This window comes from Erinaceus europaeus, chromosome 11 (assembly GCF_950295315.1).
Source record: "Erinaceus europaeus chromosome 11, mEriEur2.1, whole genome shotgun sequence".
Taxonomy (NCBI): domain Eukaryota; kingdom Metazoa; phylum Chordata; class Mammalia; order Eulipotyphla; family Erinaceidae; genus Erinaceus; species Erinaceus europaeus.
Window position 1 is genome coordinate 42,332,085 of NC_080172.1, and position 12,328 is coordinate 42,344,412.

Here is a 12,328-nt window from a genome sequence, read left to right on the forward strand (position 1 = left end):
CTATGAGGCCAGCAGGTTGGGGAGAAGGGCAAAGACAAGCAAGTCTCTTCTCTTCTCTTCTCTTCTCTTCTCTTCTCTTCTCTTCTCTTCTCTTCTCTTCTCTTCTCTTCTCTTCTTTTTAAATCCATTAATTTTTGGAAGTCCTGTAGGAGTATAGGAGAGGTAGTCATGTGCATGGATAACTTATACAGGAGAGATGAGCTAGACTTGAGGGTTTTTCAGTACATAGAAGGTTCTGAAAATTTTAGGACCAGCTGAAATCCTGGAAGAGGGGATGGATAGAAACATTCAAGCATGGATCCCTAGGGTACCCAGTGCTGAGAGGAAAGAGAGGGAGAGTCAGGAATGTGGGGGCTGTATTGGAAGACTGTCTTTGAAAGCAGAGAGAAAGATAACTTGTATTAAGTGCTGCTAGAGAATCAAGTAAGGCACAGACGTGTATCTGGCAGTGTGGTGGACATTAGTTACTGGGGTGACAGCTGCATGAATGAAATAGTGAGTACAGAGCCTAATTGTAGCTGGTTCTAGTGAAAATGGGAGAATAGCAGTGGAGTTGGGACTTACAAGAAGTTCTGTATTAACTACTCAAGTACAGACTGGCAAAGGACAGTTTGGATTTATCCTGGGATAGGATTCTGCTCAGAAACATACATGAAGTAGAATTGTGGGGAGGGCATTGAGGAAGTGGCAAGGCTTGAGCATGGCATTATGGGTACTACACATTCTAAAATAGGTAGGGAACAGAAGAGTATGAGGGAGATGGAGAGCAGCAAGAGGTCATGGAGCCAGTGGATTCCAGGGCTAGGATCAGCGGCTGTTAAAAAAGGGAGAATCAAGAAAGTAGGATGTTTGGATTTGACTCTGAAGGGGTAGAGTTATGACTAGCATCAAGGTCTGGTACTTTGTTGACCAATAGAAATATAATGTCAGTCATATATGTAATTTGTAATGCTTCAGTAGTTATATTTTAAAAATAAGAATAAGTCATTTTTAATATTCTATCTAGGCATATCTAAAATATTATTTGAACATGTTATCAGCATAGAAATTTACTTATTTATTTATTTTATTCATTGTACTAAGTCTTTGAAATCTACCTGCTAGGTTTTGCATTTATAGCAGACTTTAATTCAGTATAGACATATTTCAGATGCTCAGTAAGCCACATGCTGTTGCTACCATAATGGGTAGTATAGGTCGGGGGTGGGGGCATGTGTGACAGCGGAAGTACAATAAGAAGCCAGTTTATGAAGATTAATGCCAGGCATCTGAAACTATTTATAACTCTATGAGAAGAACAAGTTGGAATTGCAGGAGAGAGGCTCATGTTGATGTGGGACTTATTTCAGTGTCTGTGGCTTTAGCCTTTCACAGAGGAATATTTGCTGACCCTGACCTCATCCATTCTTAGAAACATCTGTGGGTTCCTGAGGGATTGTTCTTGTTTTCTTACAGTTATGGATTGGGACAAGATTTCTGAGTAAAATCAACACTTCATCTACATAACATCTTGATTTTTGACCAGATCTTCCCCAAATGGCAACTTTTCACTTTCATTTGGATTTTAACTTTTATCCTCAAGACCTTTAATTGAATTACTAGTGTAAGTGTGAAATAATTATGAACAACTCATTATAACTGTATTTTCCCCTAAAAAAATCCTTTATTTTGTCAAATCTTTAGATTCTCTTTAATTTGGCACAGTCCTCGTAGTTTATTAAGTTATAATTGACTCAACAATTCTATATGTGCCTGAATCCTTGCAGAAGCTGACATTTAGTAACTTCAAGGCAGTCCCATGTGATACATGCAGCAGCATGCAAAGCCTGCCTGCCATTATTCCATATATTTCAAAGGGCAATGGAGTCAGCCTTGCAGAGAGTTTACTTATCTATGTCTATCTTTCTGTCTGTTTCTATCTACTTGCCTGTGTTTTGTCTGTCTACCTGTATCTGTGTCTATATAGCTATCAGCTACCTCCCTCTCTGTCCGTCATTTATATATCTACCACCAACTTCCCTCTCTACCAATCATTTATATATTGGTCTACCTGCCTACCTACCTGTCTATATTTGGCATCCACTGTGTGTCTTTAAAGGTTCATAAAAAGTATATCAAAGTCAGGAAGTTTTTTTTTTAGATTTGTAGGCCAAGAGAAGTATACTATTTTCTCTGTCTTTTTATACTGTTCCAGAAATTGAACCCAGGGCCTTACCTATACAAATCAGCTTTTCTACTGCTGAGCCATCTTTGTGGCTACAAGTATACCATTTTGAAAGGGTAGCCAGGAAAACCTCAGCACATACTGGTTCCATTTTCATAGCATACTGAGTCTCAGGGTAGAGGTGAATGGATACCTAATTCTCTGTCTGTATCCAGCTTAAATTATTTGGGATTCCTTTTAGCTTATTTAGTTCTGTATCCAGATAAACCTCAGATAGCCTCCCAAATCTGATATTAGTAAGAACCCGTTTTTGAACTATATGTTTGTGAACCTTATGTTTGTGCGTGGCTTCTATGTTACAGAAATAATTTTTTTCTCATTTTGTGTGAACTGTGTTCCAAGAATGTAGGATCTAAGTAGTCTGTTATTGTTAGTGTTCAGAATTTAGTAATCCTTGATGAGCATCAGTGGAATAGATTTGATCACTGTTTCCTCTCTTTTAAGTATAATACTCTTTCTTATCATAGCCACATGGAAGAAAACTCAGTAAACAGTCTAGTAATAGTAAACACTACTCAGTAATATGTTTTCTTATTTATTGATTTATTTATTTACCACTAGGGTTATTGTTGGGACTTGGTGCTGGCACTATAAATCTACTGCTTTCAGCAGCCATTTTTTCCTTCTCCTCCTCCTCCTTCTTCCCCTCACCACCTCCTCTTCCTCTTCCTTTTTCTCCTCTTCCTCATCCTTCTTTTTTTCTTTATATTATATTTGATAAGACAAAGAGAAATTGAGAGGGGGAAGAAGAGAGAGAAAGACACCTTCAGACATGCTTCACTGCCCATGAAGCTTCTACCCTGAAGGTGGGGAGCAGAGGCTTGAACCTGGGTCCTTGTACATGGTAATATGTGTGCTCCATCATAAGTTTTCTTCAACTCTCTTTATCTTAATTAAAAATTTTCCATCTGATGGAGAAGTGTGTGTATATTAAGAGCTAAAAGTTAAGAAAGAAATTAAAAGAGCATTAATGGCATTACAATTTATTTTGAGACTTTTCTTCCTAAATGCTGTTTTACTTATAAAGTAACTCCTTCACACATAAATCTTTATGACAAATGGACTGGAATGTTTCCCAGCAAAAGAAGAACTATTTTATGATGCCACTTGTAAATTATAACACATGTTATGTAAGAGAACCAAAGTATTAGCTTTTTAAAAGCCTTGTTAGCATAATGAGTTAATTTGATACATATACAATTCTGATTTCTTTGAAAGTGAAGGTTGATGTGTCTAGGTGAAACTAAGAAAGTGAATGCTTTGACAAATGTTCATTGTTTCTTATTTATAGGTAGGTCTCTTCATGCTTTTGCTGCATTTCTTCCTCAAAAAAAAGTGTAGTGCTTAAAATTGTAATTTATTCCTTCAGAAATTTACTTTGCAAACTTAAACTTTAACCATCTTAGTCAGCATTAACTCAACCAAGGCAAACTTTTGTCTTCCTTGTTCTCCAAATGCGTAGAAGCCACCTACTTGCCAGTTCTGTGCTTTGTCCTCTGGATTTGCTTTTATCTTCTAGGTGTATGTAATGAACTGGCCTATAAGTATTGGACAAAGGCCTGAACATGATGGTTCTTTTTCATTTAACTCTATCCACTAGAATTCGGTAGTTATGCTTATATTTGGTCAATTTAAGATTTGGTTGGAAATAAGCCTTGACTTGGGAAGACAAATCAGACAAACTATGACTCTGTGCTCCCAACTTGCCCTTGAGTCTTTTACCCAAAACGACTCCTGTTACTACTCTTCCCCCTAGCAGTATCTGAGCAAGGGGAGGATGAATGACAGAGACTTAACCTGTAGAGGATGTGCCATGAGAGGTTGTAAGGGTCCCTAACCAAGATTTCTATAGTTAATGGAACCTTACATAGAGAGAAAATGTTAGTTCTTTCCTCCTTCATTAACCTTGTGAAATACTATAGTTTCCAAACATATGAAATTGGCCTAGGGAGGAACTATCAGAGTTGCTGGGAATTAGATGTAAGAAGTCCAGCTCTTATTCCTGTGCTTCAACCAATAGTCTCTAGCAGGGGAGCCTCTCAAAGCATTGTGCTCTGTTATATCAATATGTACTTAGACACGTTTATCTGAATTAGAGAGCTGATTGTACGTAATGACTCTCCTGGGATGCAGTGTTAGAAAAAACAAAACAAAAACTTAAGTAGTTTGCTGAATATGCATCATCAGTAAAAAAAAAAATTCTTCTAAAATTAGTGTTAATTGAATCTGAACTTTGATCATCTTGAGACTTTTAATTTTTAATGTTATCCTTTAAAAAAGTTTTGTGGCTTCTTAGAGATACAGTCTACAACTCAGTAAAAGTTATAGATTGTAATGCAGTGATTGCAAAAGGACCAGTTGTAAAAGATTCATTTGTGAGTTACCATAGGGAAATAAGTAAGCTATGGGGTATAAATATATATTTCTATGTGGGTGGGGTACACCTATACCTATACATATGTGTATGTTTAATACATATGTAGTTTACCATTATCCAGATGTCTCCCTCTCTCTCTGCCTCTGGAAATGGGGCAACTTTTCTTCAGTTAAAAACAGAAATAGAAGCGATGGTCTTGACCCATTTTACACTTATTTATTTCAGGCTCTCAGCACACACTTGTTCATGGGCGTAGCAAGAAGAGAGACCCACAGAGCTGGAGCCATGAGGGCTGACACATTGGAATGAAAGCTGGCAGAATTCATAGGGAGAGCTTCGCCATCCTGACAGTCCCATGTCTGGCTTGAAGACAATTCTTTTAAGTGAATTAATTGTACTCAAAAATTGAAATTAATTTGGACCAAATGTTACAAAAATGAAATAGACTAAAGTGACCCAGTCTTGATACATCCTTTGTTTCTATCCAGGAAATGTGCCACCTGACTTACTCTGGGAGATCAGGGATTTGCCCACATGCCACCTGGTTACAGAGCCTGCATGACTATCCTCATACCCAGACTACTCTTGGTCCCCTTAGCAGCTTCTTTTTTCATCAGAACACTCTTCCTGGATTGATGATACATTTATGTATTGGTGACTATCTTCTATGAGAATGGAAACTCCATGAGAGCAGGACCTCTGTTGTGTCTTTTCCCATGTCCAAAGAATGTAGAATGGTGCCCAGAATGGTATAGATTCCAAATAAATGCCATTGTATGAATGTATGAGTCAGCGAGCATTGTGTCCTTTATGAATATTTTCCTTTTAATTTGCCTTTCATTTATGCATTTTAAAATGATAATACTGTAAAATTTTAAGGAGACATAAAATTTGTGTGAATTAAATGACTGGAAGCCTAGTACAGGGAGTTATGACTTGCTAGAACATATTAGGATTTGGAAAGTATAAATTAATAACTTTCTGTTTGTTAATGGTATTATCCTTGCTTCTTGATGAAGAAATACAAGAATGAGATGTAAGAGAAACAAAGTTATGTCTCAGTATCATTTTAATGTCAAGATACCTAGGGGAAATATAACACACCAAGAAATAAAAGCAGGGAGAGATAGAAAATAAAATTTTCGTTAACATTTATAAATTTTGGTGTCAAGTAAATAAGATAAAGTAACATATTTCCTCCATCAGATAGACAACAGCAAAGATATAAAGGGAGGTTTGGAAAGTAATTACTTCGGAACTACTAACAAAAATGCTTTGGTTCCAGATTTACCTCCATGGGTATCATAGTTAATCTGTCTCTATTCTCTGTGTGTTGGCACTGGTCAGGATACTGGCACAATTCTTGAAAACCTTTGAGGAGATTTTATAAAAAATAAAAAAAAAAGAGAGAGAAAAAAACAAAACCAAGGAGACAGTATCCTGTGATGTAGGCTGTTATCTCAAGGTGAGTTTATTTGTGGCACTAACTTGTGACGAATTGTTTAAAGAACTAAAACTTCTTTTTAGGTATAGCATATTTTTGTCAGGTTTTACTCACTGTAAGCTTCTATTATACTTGCTGATAGAACCAACTAAAACCACAAAAAAACGAAGTCCTGATTGAACTTGAGTTTTATTTCACATAGTGAAGTAACCAACATTTCTTATCGAGTCAGTAAATACATTTCATTTTCCTCTAAATAAAGCATGTAAATCAAAGACCAGATTTTATGTGCCACAAAGCAAGACAAAAACAAAATACCTTTCAGGGCACAATGCATTTTTCATTAAACTTGTAGCTGAACTATTTTGATTATGTAATCCTATCCTCCCATGTAAGTCTAAGAAGTGTGAATTCTGGGGTGAAGAAATAATTGCAGAAGGTGGTTAATGAGGCAGAACTCACAAATCTGCATTTCTGGTTTTGTGGACAAATAAATCATGAGTACAGGATAAAAATGCAAAGAAATTCTTGATTGCATTCCAGAAATGCAAGGTTGAACTTTTTACTAAAATAGAATTTTACAGCCTCTCAGAGGGATATCGTGAGTATTAAGTAAGTGTCATGTGCCCAGAATAGCAACCTAGGGCATAGTGAGCACTAGCGAATGTTTGCTATTTATTGTTAGTAAGGCTTTTAGTGCTCAAGATTAAATCACATTTTAATCATGCATAATAGGCTGCTATAATTTTATTATGGGGAATATCCACTTGTAATTTGATGAAGAGTGGCAAAGGAGAAACTGCTGTGTTTCTTGGTATTCTTCTGTATGTGCATGTGAAAGATGCTGGATATGGCTGTCCAAGTGATTGTCCCAGAGACAAAAGATGCAGGCAAATTGCAATGCTTAGTTTTATTTTGAAATGTGTTATTCCTACAAATCTGAAGATATGATTAATTTACTGTTCTTAGTGCACCTCTGCCTTGGCATATATATTATATGTTCCTAATTTTTATGGAATTAGGCTAGAATTTATGACTAATACATGCTTAAAAGTTATTGTCAAAGTTATGCACTTCACTGATTTGAAATCCAGTTTTCTATTTTTATTTTTATTTATTTATAAGATGTAAATATTGACAAAACTGTAGGATAAGAAGGGTACAGTTCCCACCACCAGAACTTTGTATCCCATTCCCTCCCCTGATAGCTTTCCTATTCTTTATCTCTCTGGGAGTATAGATCCAGGATCATTATGGAGAGCAGAAGGTGGGAGGTCTGGCTTCTGTAATTGCTTCCCCAATGAACATGGGCATTGGCAGGTCGATCCATATTCCCAGCCTGTCTCTCTCTTTCCCTATTGGGGCAGTGCTCTGGGGAAGTGGGACTCCAGGACACATTGGTGGGGTCATCTGCCCAGGGAAGACAGGTTTTTATTCAACATTCACAGTTACCTAAGATTTTCTGGAGTAATTACATGAGTTAGTGCCCTCTAGTGGCATATAGGACATCAGGCAGAAAAGGACCCTTGAGCTCTTCTAGCGAGGAGCACCCTTAGTACTGGTTTATTCTGAGTCCGTTGCTTTCTGCTGAGTTTTGAAAATCCAGTATTCTAGCCACTGCTCCAGCTCCTCAGTCATTCTGGTAGGTTTTGAAAGTCTCCTAGTGGTTGTTTTATGCTCATATGCAATTTTACTTTTTTTTTTCTCATGTGTTCGTACTTGTCAGTTCCTACTCCATTAGGCCACAACTCTGATTTTTTAAGTGAACTTGGCTATAAGAAGGTATATCAATGTTAAGATTTTTTTTCATGGGGGAGGGCAGGACATTTATTTTTTTAAAGACTTACTAGAGTGAGGGAGGGGGAAAGTAAAAGAGCATGCCAGGGATGTGATGCCAGGGATCTCATACTTGAGAGTCCAGTGTTTTACACACTGTACCACCTCTCAGGTTGCCAGAACATCCATTTTTAATCATCTCTTAACTTTTTGGGGAGGAGAAATGTTGCTTCTTGGATTGAATGCCTTTGGTTGACACACTGATACAGCTTTTCAGGAACCCAACAAGTGTATTGGTGTTTATTGGATGTTTGGTTTTGTTTCCCATTGGGATGTTCTCTAGAGGGTAACTCACCTAATCCCACTTAGCCCCCTGGCCAGACTCTGCTGCACTCTTGGCTTTAAATCAGGCAGACCAGGAGGTGAATCCCGTCTTCACCTCTGAGATCCTGGGAAGGTGTCTCTGTCTTGAGTTTCTTGTTCTGTCCCTTCCTCCCTACTCCTCCTGCCCCCTTTCCCCTCCTCCCCACCATCTCTCTCTCTTTTTCCCTCCCTCTTGATAATCCCTCCCTTTTCTTCCTTCGTTTCTTCACTTTATTGGGGAGAAATAATGATATAAAGACAGTTGTCATGTAAGTACATATTACCATCTCCCTGTGGGAAGTGTCTGCACACCACTCACATCACTGACTTCCTCCACCATCGTCCACCAGGTGTCCACAGTTTTCCCTCCCTCCAACCTCCCTGCTTTAGAGTTCTTGGCTCTGCTCAATAACTAATCTTAAGTTTCACCCTGTATTCTTCTTTTTTTTTGTTTTCTACATACCACATATGAATAAGGTCATCTGATTTGTCTGTCTACTTCTGGCTTATCTCATTTAACACGATTCCTTCAAGTTCCATCAAGGATTATGAGTTTCATTGAGCTATGGCATAGACTGCGACTGCTGACTCTGACTTGGGTCGAGACAGTTGTGAGGCTGCAATAAGTTGATATGTGGAAAACTTCTTACACTGTGCAGAATACTATTAAGTATTTATTTCTTCTTTTGTCTTCCTCACAAAAAACTCTTCTCCCATTTTTAATTGGAAAAGTCATTTCAAGGGAGTCGGGTGGTAACGCAGTGGGTTAAGTGCACATGGTGTGAAGTGCAAGGACTGGTGTAAGGATCCCGGTTCGAGTCCCAGCTCCCCAACTGCAGGAGAGTCACTTCACAGGTGGTGAAGCAGTCTGCAGGTGTCTATCTTCCTCTCCCCCTCTCTGTCTTCCCCTTCTCTGTCCATTTCTCTCTGTCCTATCCAACAACAATAATAATAATCAATAACTACAATTAAAAATTCATTTCAAAACTTTTTTAAATTTATTTTTTATTTAAGAAAGGATAAATTGAACAAAACCATAGGGTAGAAGGGGTACAACTCCACACAATTCCCACCACCCAATCTCCATATCCCATCCCCTCCCCTGATAGCTTTCCCATTCTCTATCCCTCTGGGAGCACGGACCCAGGGTCATTGTGGGTTGCAGAAGGTGGAAGGTCTGGCTTCTGTAATTGCTTCCCCGCTGAACATGGGAGTTGACTGGTCAGTCCATACTCCCAGTCTGCCTCTCTCTTTCCCTAGTAGGGTGGGTCTCTGGGGAAGCAGAGCTCCAGGACGCATTGGTGGGGTCTTCAGTCCAGGGAAGCCTGGCCAGCATCCTGATGGCATCTGGAACCTGGGGGCTGAAAAGAGAGTTAACATACAAAGCCAAACAAATTGTTGAGCAATCATGGAGCCAAAGGTTGGAATAGTGGAGAGGAAGTGTTGGGAGGGGTTACTCACTGCAAACTCTAATGTACTTCTGCTTTCAGGTATATATTTTGCACTTGTTTATGGATACATGTGAATATATGCTCTCTCTCACAGAACCTGGTGTATATCTAGGTTTTGGGACTTTGTTAGAAAGTGATCCACCTGGGATGGAATTAGAGAATGCTATGAAAGGAAAGGTCTCACCTGAGTAATGAAGCTGAAGGGTTGTCATTCCACATCTGAAGTCTCTGGACACAGTCTGAGCTGAAGCATGTTGGGGTGGCAATCGTTGCGTTGATTAGGTTGCGATCGGCTGATGCAATATTATTTGATATGGATTGGGAGAGGCATGCGGGAAAGTGGGCCCTATCCAAAGGTTCCAGGACTGGGAGAAATATAGGCTCTATAGTGGAGATGTGAGGTTCCTTCTGTCTTAGGGTTCAAAAAGACAATCGATAGTTAATGTTATCATCACATTATTTGGTAATTGGGTTACCTTTGAAAAGTCCTTTTGTTAGGGTTTGCTGTATAGTACCCAGTATCTTGTAAATAGCTGTGACTCTGATCTACTTGGTCTAGGCTTTTGAGAGAGCCCGCATATCAAATACACAGCCTATATATTAAAAAGACTCAGTCTGTGTTTTAAAAACTTCGAGACATACAATTAATTTCCCCCCTCTCATATTAACTAGTAATTTATATGACTACACCTTACTAGGAGTGTACATAAACACCATTCCCACCACCAAAAGACTGTGTCCCATCCCACCTCCCCCACCCCCCACCGGCCCAGGAAGCTGCATGTCTACCCCTCACCACAGGGTTTTTACTTTGGTGCCCTACTTTCAATTTAGTGAGATCCTGCTTTTAGTTTCCCTTTCAGATCTTCTTTCTCAACTTCTGTTGATGAGTGGGATCATTCCATACTCATCTTTATCTTTCTGACTTAGCTCACTTAACATAATTCCTTCTAGCTCTGTCTAAGATGGGTCAGAGAAGGTGGGTTCATTGTTCTTGATAGCTGTATAGTATTCCATTGTGTACATATACCACAACTTTCGCAGCCACTCATCTGTTGTTGGGCACCTGGGTTGCTTCCCGGTTTCAGCTATTATGAATTGTGCTGCTGTGAACATAGGAGTACACACCTCTTTTTGGTTGGGTGTTATGGAGTCCTTGGGGTATAACCCCAGGAGAGAAATTACTGGATCATATGGAAGGTCCATGTCTAGCCCTGTGAGAGTTTTCCAGACTGCTTTAATTACAGAATAAATTTATATTCTTTGTAGGTTGCAAACATGGTACCCCCATATACCCTCTGCCTAATTTTCTACAGCCTCACTTTTATAATGTTCTGTTTTCCAAATAATTTTTGTGTGTGTAATCCTTACACACTTTGATCACATTTGACTTTGAGTGCCAATTTAGCACTTTGCTAAAGGCTGAAACCTTGACCTTTACTCCCTGAAGTCCATTGTAGCTGTTGCATTTGCTTCCAAACCATCTTTTAGTTTTTCCCTTGGTGTAAGTCTGTGACATTTGACATTAGAATACCCTTCTTTGGTTTTCTGGCTTTTACTAGTTTCCCTGTTTATGCAATTAATGGGCTATGCAACCTAAGGAAAGAAAAATTAGGCATTTTATGGCTATATTTTCATGAGGCATTTTTTGCAGTTTCATAGAAGTACCTCATGCATCACAATTTAAGTCAGGGCACAAGTAGCTGCATTTTCAAGATAGTCTCCAAATTTCTGAATTATGTTTGATCTTCAGAAAAGAAAAGAAACTTTCTGGGCTTCCCAATTAAAAGTCCACTGCTTGGATTTAGTATATACATAATCTTGCATCATTATATAAATAAAAATGATTGCAACTCACATTTATTTAATGTACCTTTACAATTTAAGAAAATGATTTCACAGACATTTCATCGGTTTTAATATCCCTGACAGAGCTGTACTATTCCTGTCTTCATTTCTTAGGTAAAGATAGGGAATGATCTGGTTGGAGTCCATGTTTATTAAAGCCCCTCTGCAGACACAGGCTGGCACCTCTGTGAGCCTAGGCCTCACCACTTCTGCAAGGGTACCTCATTGAAAATGTTGTCTTTCCCCTTTAAAATTGTATACAAGTGGTCATATTTATACTTGTATCATACTTAATAATTCTCTGATACCTAATTGGCAACTTATATATTCTGTTTCATACCAGTTCCTTACTGAATATTATGAAATAGCATTCTTAGGCTTGATTTAACAGAATTTTGGTATCCTATGCCTTGAGGGGAAACCATGGTCTATGCTGAAGCCGTTTAGCATCTGCATGCCTTGATATAGCTGCAGCCTCTTCTTGTAATCTTTGGACCACACATTATGTATGCCAAGAGAAGCCTTAACATTAGAGACCTGTGGCATTTTTATGTTTTTTGTTTTGTTGTTGTTGTTTGTTTTGTTTGATAAGAGCTACTCGGATATTGGAGTGAGAAGATAAAGGCTTGAGAATGTAACAAATGGGCTAAGCCCTTACCTGAAAAGTTAGTGGAAATCTTACTTAAAAATGTAGCGTCAACCCAAATCTGTGACCTTGGGAGAACTACTGCTGTTCCCAGTGGAGGAAAGAGGGACACAGAACTCTGGTGGTGGGAAAGGTGTGGAATAGTACCCTGATATCCCATAATTTTGTAGGCCAATATTAAGTCACTAATAAAACAAAA

At 38.6% G+C, this 12,328-nt stretch overlaps 1 protein-coding gene and 1 long non-coding RNA gene across 19 annotated transcripts in view; both read left to right on the top strand.

The window, feature by feature from the left end:
* CAMTA1 (calmodulin binding transcription activator 1) overlaps window positions 1-12,328 on the top strand; it is a 1,087,698-nt gene that overhangs the window by 125,847 nt on the left and 949,523 nt on the right. The gene's annotated exons all lie outside the window — the stretch shown is intronic.
* Window positions 1,081-5,382, top strand: LOC132541328 (uncharacterized). Its single transcript, XR_009552499.1, has 2 exons — window positions 1,081-4,044; window positions 5,090-5,382. It is a non-coding gene; the product is annotated as an uncharacterized LOC132541328 (long non-coding RNA).